General features: G+C 34.1%; 1 long non-coding RNA gene across 1 annotated transcript in view; it reads left to right on the top strand.

Annotated features, from left to right (window-relative positions):
- LOC111088167 overlaps window positions 1-4,135 on the top strand; it is a 5,613-nt gene extending 1,478 nt beyond the window's left edge. The window contains exon 3 of the long non-coding RNA XR_002612772.1: window positions 3,156-4,135. This is a non-coding gene — a long non-coding RNA (uncharacterized LOC111088167). The remainder of the gene's footprint in view (window positions 1-3,155) is intronic.
- Window positions 4,136-9,818: the final 5,683 nt, after the last annotated feature.

Raw genomic sequence — 9,818 nt, forward strand, 5'->3', positions numbered from 1 at the left:
ATTATTTCGACCAATTTGAATTTTTGTTATTTGGATGCTGGTTAGGACCATATTTATAGATGTTTTTCCTTAAGGTGTATGTCAACTGGAAAAAGTACAAAATAGTTAATGATTTGTTCAGACACATTTGCCTGTCATGACTGCTTTTGCTGTTACGAAAACTTTTTAGCCACAACAAATTCTACTTTTTGAATTTAATAAATCCAGTTCTAAAGATGCTGGTCAAAGTATTATGAATTACATACCCACTGAGATCTTCAAACGAATTTGAATCAATAAATATGGCTTGTTTTTAAAATTTGACACACAAACCATCTAAAAACTTTAATAGTATAATCGTCAAAACAAATGAAATTATGTCAGTTTGATTAGGGATGCAGGTTTGCCCTGTGGATTTCAGAGCTATTTCCCACATTTTAAGCATTGTAAGAATGACAGTCAATCCATTAGCATGGATGATGGGTGATTGACTGACTGTCTTCCCTGTTGTCAGTAGTTCAAAATTAAGGATTTCAGTAAAAGCCTTACTAGCTTTGTTATAAAATGCAAATACAGCTTGGTTATGTTTAAATGGAATTGCTTTCTAATTAGGAAAATATCCTCTTTTTTCTAATTTATAAAACTGCTTTATTTGTGAAATATATCTACAACTTTTATGGAAAAGAAAATTTGTCATCAATACTTCAACCTTTACAATAATAAACTAAACTTCAAAATTTTATACAAGTTTATTTAATGTGATTTACACACTACACAAAACAAAATGAGTACCACCACCACAATTATAAATTTTGGGATTCATCCTGTGTTTCAAAAACTATGTTCACATCCTTCTTTTTTACCTGGTTGTAGCAATAAAATATTTGACTAGCTATATCAATTTTCATTTGTGTTTTTAAACAGCATAGACATTGTAGGATTGAGATTTGTAATGGACTGCTCCTTGTTTCTTAAGTAGGAAGTCATTTAAGTAGGTGCATGGGCATCCACAGAAATTTTTCTGTGGTGAGGGAGCGACAAACTCATAAGCAAGGGTCAATGGACCCACCTCCAAAGTTTTGCCATTATAGTCAAAAGAATAGGCAAGTTCCCACAGTCAGATTTCATGGGTTTAATATTTGTAAGTAATACTGGGATGTCTGCAAAACTGCATCTGTCTCTTTGATAACCCGCTGCCAGTATTACCAGTAAGTGGCAAGAAGTTGACCCTGATCACACTATGTTGGGGATCAGAGGAAGTCGGCAAGACCACATTGGTCTCTTTGATGACCTGAGTGAGAATTGCCTTGTCCAATATCTAAGAAGCCACAATAGTAGTGACTTTTTCCACATTTAACAACAGGGTAGGTATCTAAAAATTTTAAGTAAAGCTGCTGAGAAGCCTGACGACTTGTATTAGAATTTAAAATTAAGTGTAATATGTAGTGTGAAATTGTGAAGGGAATAAAAACTAGTAAATTCATATACGTATGCTGAATGAATAAAGAAAGAATTATGTTTCTTAACATCCAGCACTGTTTTGTACCAGTACTATGTTCTCTATTTTATTTTTGTATAGTAGTCCAGAAATTAAGGTCTTATGGCCCCATTCTTTTTTATAAACAAAACTGATGAGTAAAGAATAGATAAAGACTTGAACCTTTTCATTATCACAATAATAAAAATAATTATATAATACATCAGAAAAATGTTTAAATGCAGTATAAGTGTTTTGTTGAACCATTTGTGAAAATATCAAGTTGAACTTTATATGTTGAATGAAACAATTTTACAGGGCCTAAAAAGGATTAGCATGCCACCAATAATAATTTCCTACAATGTCACTACATTTATTTGTATTAATATCCACAATGTTTCCAAGTGTACGTGGCTTTAAGCATGTATATAAAACAGACTACAGTAAGACAGTGCACATCTGTAAGTATGAATCTTTGATGGTGTTTTTGGAACAATTAAAAACAATTTTCATTTCAGCAGAATTATATTGCAGTTTGACCAATGGACTACTGCACTTTTATATTAAGAAAATACAAGTAACTAAGCCATAGTAGTACTGTACTTTAAGTTAACTTAATGTACTTTAAGTAACATCCTACTAAATTATAAAATGTTTACACTGATTCTAATACACTTCTGTACCTATCCATCTCATTCACATTTAGTAAGTAATGAAAATTACACAGAAAAAAATGTAGTATGAAAACAGATAACTTTATTTAGATTGCCCCGTTGATTAGTCAATTTTACCTGCAACTGATCAATTTGGAAAGTATGAGCTTCACTAAAAATTAACTTCATTGACATCTTCAGAATAAATACATACCTTTCCTAGCAGAGTAATAAAAATGATACAGTAGTGTAGAGTTTTGTAACTTTAATCCCCAAATTTTTTTTCATGAAAAAAGAATTTGTAGATGGTATGTTCTGCTCTTATTGGTCAGCAAGTACTGGATTTGTTTTTCTTGGTGTGGTTTCCAGGTATAAGCCTACTATTATGTAAAAAAATGTTCTTAGTGCTTAATTGATGTGTCTCAATCAAATAAGGTTTATGTCTTCCCATATATGAAGACTAGTTAGAACCTTTTTTTTTTTTATCATGAAGGTTGTTCTTTAGATGTTTATAATTATTAAATATGTTGGTTGAATATTTTATTTCTACTAGTTTTTAATTTGTCTTATTGTGCACAATCTTGTTAAAACCTTTAATTTTCTCTTCAAGAAAGCTGTTTCTTTATGTATTGAGGTTTTTTGAACTTAGATTTTGACCAAAAAAGTTATTTTGCTTACAATTACAAGTGTCTTTTGCACATCAAGTCAGGGTAGAACCACCTAATGTATCTAATGTAAAGGTAAATTGATTGTCTGCTAATAAACATATCAAGTATATACGAATTTCAAGAATCATCTCTACAAGATTCAATTAAGTAAAATTTTAGATACTTATAAAATATTTTTTCTTTGCTTGATTTTACTTGGTTTACTTGAACTGACCTCTTTGCCATTTTTGTGTAGGAAACACTGTCAAACAAACACAGGTGAAGATTAATTTATAAGCAAGAGTGTAAAGATCAACTGTGAGTTTCATTAAAGTTCTGTTTTGTGTACTTAACCAAGCTAGTTTTCAACATTGAAACAGATTGTATGTTCTGTTCCAGGGAGGAACATTTGTAAGAAAGGTGACAGTATTTAAGTTACCCAAGAACCAAGTGAATAAGAACCAAGTGTGAAGATGAACAATGTGAATATCTGGATGGAGTACCGGCAAATGAAGTGGATGAAAAAGAGGGTCAGGAGACAAAGAAAGAGGCAGTGGAGGTAAAAGCTGGAGATGGAGAAGTTGTGGAAACCATGATTGAGCTGGCCAGTAAGGAGCAATCAGAAGGACCTAACACAGAATAGTAGGGATGAGGGAAATCATCAATGGAATTAAGAGGATGGGGGGATGAACATACAAAAACCTGTGGGACCAATCCTGGCCAAAAGCATCAACAGCCCTAGCTAGAGAAAGAGGTACCAAATACCAAATAGAAGTAATGGGAGGTTAAGAGATGTAGTAAAGGGGTCTATGTGGAAGACAAAGCCATCCGAAAATGAGAATCGAGTAAACACTTCAATGTACAGAATGTGTCAGGATGAGAAAAACAAATTGCAATCCAAGTGAGAGTACCCAGAACATGAGGAAGTATGATCAGGTGCCAACCACAAGAGCAATGCCTTCCAAAAAGGGACAAAAGAAAGAAAGGAACATACCATAAATCTTATTAGTATTGGAAGGAAAACAAACAGCAGTGCCACATCCAATACTAACCCAAAAGCAAAGAAGCCAAGTGAAGAGGGAATGAACTGAAGATGGCAAAAACCCTAACATGGGGGGAAGAAAGAGGAGCTATCCCTCAGCAAACCTGAAATGTAAACAGAACACTGAATAAAGGGAAACATAAGACATCAAAAGTATCAGTGACGAAAGGGGAAAAAAGAATGACAAATGCCAGAAGAAATTTGTCTGAAGTTAAACTAAAGTAAAATTGAAAGCCCATAGAAGGTAACTCTAAAGAGATAAAAGGAACAGCACAGAAAACATAAATATATTATTCTGCAAAATGTGTAAAGGAGGTCTAGCAGATACTACAATAGAAGTATGGAAGGCATACCATTATAAGGTGAGAAAGAACTGACAAATTTAGGACACTGGAAAATGGGTTCAGCCATTAGATGGGGAAGGCGATCAATAGTGGAAGCAGATACGGCAAATCTCAGCTCCCAGGGATCAAGACATTAATTTAAATTACTGGTACGAAGGATAAATTATAAACAAAACAAAATTAATGGTAAGAAGTATAAAGTAGAGATTAAATGAAAGTAACTGTAAAAAGTATAAACTATAAAGTAAAACAAAATGAAACTGTCAAAGTAGTAAAAAAATGGGAAGAAAATGGTGTAGGGAACGGATACCTTATGATGTTGAGTTGAAGAAAAATCTAGAACTATGGTAGATATGACCTGTCCATAAAACTATGGGAAACCAATAAAGTAATTAATAATAATAAGAGTAAATTATAAACTAAATGAAATTAATATAAAAAAGTGAAAAGTATAAACAAAATGAATGAAAATTATAAAGAAGTGATGAAATGAAAGTAACTGGAAAAGGATATACTATAAAGAAATAAAATTAGAAGAACCTCATATGATGTAGTGGGGAAGAAAAACTGTAACCTAAGTAGATATTAACCTGTCAATAAATCAAACAGTACAGAACAAAGGATAACCTAAAAATGAAACTAAACAATAAACAGCCACAATACTGGGAGAAATCTGTGTGGGTCCAAGTTGAAGGGTTCCATCCAAACCAAGTGAAGAAAAAGATTACTAACAAAATGAAATAGAAATGATGATATAAAAGTAAAGAAATAACATAGATAGACTTATGAAGGACATACCATGTTAAGCCTAATCGAATGGTATAGAAGGAAAGCAACAAAGACTAATTACGAATTGCAACATAACTGAGTATTAACTAATCTAAATAAGCATATGTTATGGAGTTCAAATAATTACAGATGATAATATGACTAACAATAATATTTTAAAACATATTATCTTTCCAAAGTTAGCAGACTGTATGGCAAATGGTGAAGCACGAGGCGAGGTCCAACGAAAATCCAGACGTTAGATGATCAAACTCCCGATGGAATAAGGTGGAAACTCTCTGTGGAGTAACGTGAATGAAAGCCATTATAAACGTACGAAAAGAACATAGAATCTCCATATTGGGAATGGAGACTACATAATGAAAAACCAAACACTTGAAATCCGGTGGTGGAAAAAGGCTATCAAGACCTCCATCTACTTGAACGGGGTCGGCTTCTACAGAAGGAATTGTGGGCGAGAACTGAAGAAAGATAACATTCAATCTCCCGGAGGACAAACACTGATAAAAACTCACGTGGGTTGCCTACTCATGCAGCTTGTGAGATAGTCATAGGCATGACCATCGAAGTGGTAACATTAGCTTCAGAATCGAACTGGAATAAATGAAGGCAAATTTCAAACTCCAGAAAATCTGGAAGTAAATGAAGATCACTTCACAAGTACACCAAATATGGACGTGAAACAGTAAAGAATGACAAAAAAAAACGTCCGATTACAAGTACTGCGAAGTGAAAGTTTGGTAGAGGTGCATAGAGGGAGTCATGTGAGTGTACTATGCTCCTATTGATGGAGAACTGACACATGATTAACATGAGACACGCATTGGAATCACGAGATTCCAAAAGGGGAGCAGAAGGCTTGTGGTATGCGTAAATAAAAGGTTCGCATAGAGGGGGCAGCAATGAATGAGAATAGCTAATCTTGTGAGAGGAGGAAAGTAACATATCGGAAAAAGTAAAATGCTTATTTTGGAATTTGTAATTTTATAACGTTTCTAAAATATAGGACTTATTTTTGTTTTAGTTTTTACCTGCTTGTGTAATTTTCTTTGTTTTACAGGGTTTATGCACGTATGTGATAATAAAATAGTAAAATGCTAATTTCGGAATTTGTCATTTTATACCATTCCTAAAATATATGACTTATTTTTTTACCTGTTTCTGTAATTTGTCTTTTTTTAGATTGTTTTCCATTGTCTCTTTTACCATGTCTTTATTGCTGCCATTGAGCCAGTCCTACTTTCATGGATCGAAGAACAACTCCAATATTTTCTTCTAACCAACCCAGATCTAGAAAAAGAGAATCTGTGATGTAGAGGCCTAATGTATGCTTAAAGAAGATTTTGCCATCTATGGTGCATACACGGTCTGTATCTCTCTTCATCCTTCCTCAAGACTTGAGTCATTTTTGCCCAGAAGGTGTAGAAGTATTCTGTTACAAACACCTTTTCGAACTTCTGCTTATTTAAGTTCTTTTTACCATAAAGGGTGTTAATTTTCACATCCCTTCTTACAAATCCTGCCATTATTGGCATTGGTTTGTTAGTGGCTAATACTAACGTTCCCATGATTAATATGCACATTGGTTTCTAATTCTATCACAATTTTATTGGTAGATTTCTCATCTTCTTCTTTAATGCTTCTAGTTATTATATTGTTTTTTTTTAAATACTGCTCTTGTTTACTAAGATGGTATTCATAATTCTTACTTAATAACTTTCAACAATGGACAACCACGTCTTTGATCGCTCAGTTTGTAATCACAAGAATCAACGCTGCTAGAACAGCAGTTACTGTATCTTTTACAAAATTACTATCTCTTTCTAGCCTCATCAGTAGATACTGCACTGCATCTTTGACCAGTTCATCCACATTAAAACTCACTTCATTATCAACTGCCATATCAACTTGACAAAAGTTAACTTGTAAAGTAACATTACATTCACTAAGCCTAATCTAAAGCTTGTAACATTTACACCGTCAAGTATTAATTTAAATATTACAATCATTATTTATCAGTCTAGTTAAATCGACTTATCATTTGATGCCGGCTGTAGTTACTTTGTATTTGTGGGACCAAGGTCTTCAAGACAGATGAGAATTGGTGGGAAGGTTATGCAATTATAGAGTTCTTGTGTTGAACAAAGTAGTTTGAGATGAAAAGCTAGTGTAAAAGTATGATGCTTCAGAACTTGCAGTCACTGGCAAAAGCTGTAAAGAGCAGAAAGCCAGGCAGTGTGATCATAAGACACAGACATTTAAAGGTCTTGTAAGTATACAATGGAAGGGGCGGATACAATTCCCAGGATATTTCTGACAGGTAACAGGAGTTACAGATAGGATGTAATTTCTAATTGTGAACATTCATCTGTGTCTTCCAGGAATGATGTTTGTTGACAAGAATACCAAGATATTTGAATTATCTGAGAGCAGAATGAGGACATCATCAGTTCAGAAAAATAAATAAGAATGGATTGGGGCAAGTAAGGTATTTATGACCTGTAGGATCAAACAAGATGACTAGTCTTTGAAAAGAGTAAGCAATGGCTTCAAACCAAAAGTGTTGACAGCAAACTGTAAAACTTTACTGGGGTGATATATTGTTGTGCAGGTGTCTAAAATATCACTATCTTCAGCATATTGAAAAAGATGAACTATGAATCTGAGGTGACATGCCAGAAACATATAACATGCAGTAAAAACTTTATTTTCTAATTACGAAAGTGTTTCCCTTGTAACATTTTACAGAAAAATTTTGACATCTTGTTAATGTTCCAAAGTATAGTATTTGTACATCATCTATAGCTTACAGTTTTGAAATAACAATAAATGTTTTGAAAAAAATTAAACTGCATAAAAACATAAGTATAGTATTTTAAATGTGAATGACAGTACAGGTGGCTAACAACTTAAACTTGCTGGCGGTAAAAAACATAAAACCACAGCAGTGTTATTAAACTACAAGGAGTATTTTTTGTATTTGGAGATATTGAAATTTTCTAATATGAAGATGCTGGATACCAAAGCTTTTACTTTATAAAAGATAGAAGTCAATAGTGATCCTTAAGGTACACGAGGGTATAGGAAAGAAAAGAGGGTGTGAGAGAGGTCTTTCAATTGAAACTTATACATTTCTACCAATAAAGGAGTTGATAAAACAAATGTAACTGGAAGTGAAAAATGGTAGAGTTTAAAGATTGAGCCTATGTGCCACACTGAATCAAAAGTACCTTAAAAATTAAAAAAGAAGCATGTCAAAATGTTTGGAAGGATTAAAATGGTTGATGGGCCCGGCATGGCCAGGTGGTTTCTATATCTCGTAATCTGAGGGTCGCTGGTTCGAATCCTCATCACACCAAACATGCCAATCTCCGCCTGGTCCCAAGTCCAGGATGAGAAAGGGGGAGGGTTGGGCATGGGGCTAGCAACTCCACCCTGTAAAAACCAACCTGCTACAAGTATCTGCAACAACACCTTCCGTTGGCGAGGTGTTGTTGCAGCTCTATGCTCCACTGGGAGTTTACAGGATTAATAATAAAAAAAAAGGTTGATGAGTGAATCAGAAATTTGAGTTTATCCATGGTAGAAAGGTGAAGTTGAAAGCCACTTTGTGAATTAAGTAGTACACCATAATCCTGGAGGAAGCGTGGTGTTGGCAAACAAGAATGTGTTCAAGTGTTTTTTTGGAAATACATGATGCTGATGGGATAGTAACAATTGACTTGAATGGGATACTTTGGCTTTTAGAACAGAATGATAATGGAGACTTTTCAGGATAAAATTCCTACAGAAAAAATCTATGGAATGTTGCAAGAAGAATGAAAAACTGTGCTGCAGCATGTATAAGATTAAAACAAGTTAATCTATTTGGACCAGAAGCTATGTTGTACCTACCTTTAAGAGCCATTTGGAGATCTACTACAATAAGAGAAGCATTTTAAAAAGATATTGTATGAAGTATGTGCAGCAGATGGAGTGATATTTTTAATCTACATATGTTTTTACTATTAACTGTTATAATAATCTGTGAGAAATTGACATGTCATTTTCAAATGCGTAAATTGTAACTCATAAATGTTGCATATATATTAGGTCGTCAATAAAATAATGTCGCGTTTTGGAACATTTTCATTAACCACCACCCAAAAATGTACATCATGTATAATAGTTAAACAAACCTCCTAAGTGTCACGTTAGTGTAGCCTATATGATGTGTAAAGTTTAGTATACTCTAATCCCTTATGGTGATGGCACACGACGAGATACACAATTGGCATGTAATGCTGTTTGAATACAAAAAGGGAAACAATGCTTCTGTAGCCACAAAGAATATCAAAGAAGTTTATGGAAATGTTTTGAACGTTCGTAAGTGTCAATGATGGTTCAGCAAATTTCATTAAGGTGACTTTAACCTTAAAAACCATGATGGCAGGGGCCAACATGTTGGAATTGATATTGATGTTCTGAAGATGCTTGTTGAGTCTATCTAACTCAAGCCATCACACTCGTGAAATGGCCCTGAAATTGCATGTCTCTCATGAAACAATACTTAAACATCTAAGAAATATGGGAAAACTCCATAAAGGTGTTTGAGTGCCTCACGAACTCACCGATGATCATCGATTCCAGTGTATGAACATTGTTTTGTCTCTTCTGACGTGTAATGCGCGTGAACCATTTTTGTAGAGAATTGTCACCGGTGATGAAAAATGGATTCTCTACGCGAATATTAAATGCCAAAAACAATGGCTCAGTCCCAGACAAAAAACCACTTCCAACCCCAAAACCTGGACTCCACCTGCAGAAAGTGATGCTTTGCATTTCAAACTCCTCCATCCACAGCGAACTGTCAACGCTATAGTCAGCAACTGGAAAGTTTAAATCAAG

The sequence above is a fragment of the Limulus polyphemus genome, unplaced genomic scaffold, assembly GCF_000517525.1.
Source record: "Limulus polyphemus unplaced genomic scaffold, Limulus_polyphemus-2.1.2 Scaffold3238, whole genome shotgun sequence".
Lineage (NCBI taxonomy): Eukaryota > Metazoa > Arthropoda > Merostomata > Xiphosura > Limulidae > Limulus > Limulus polyphemus.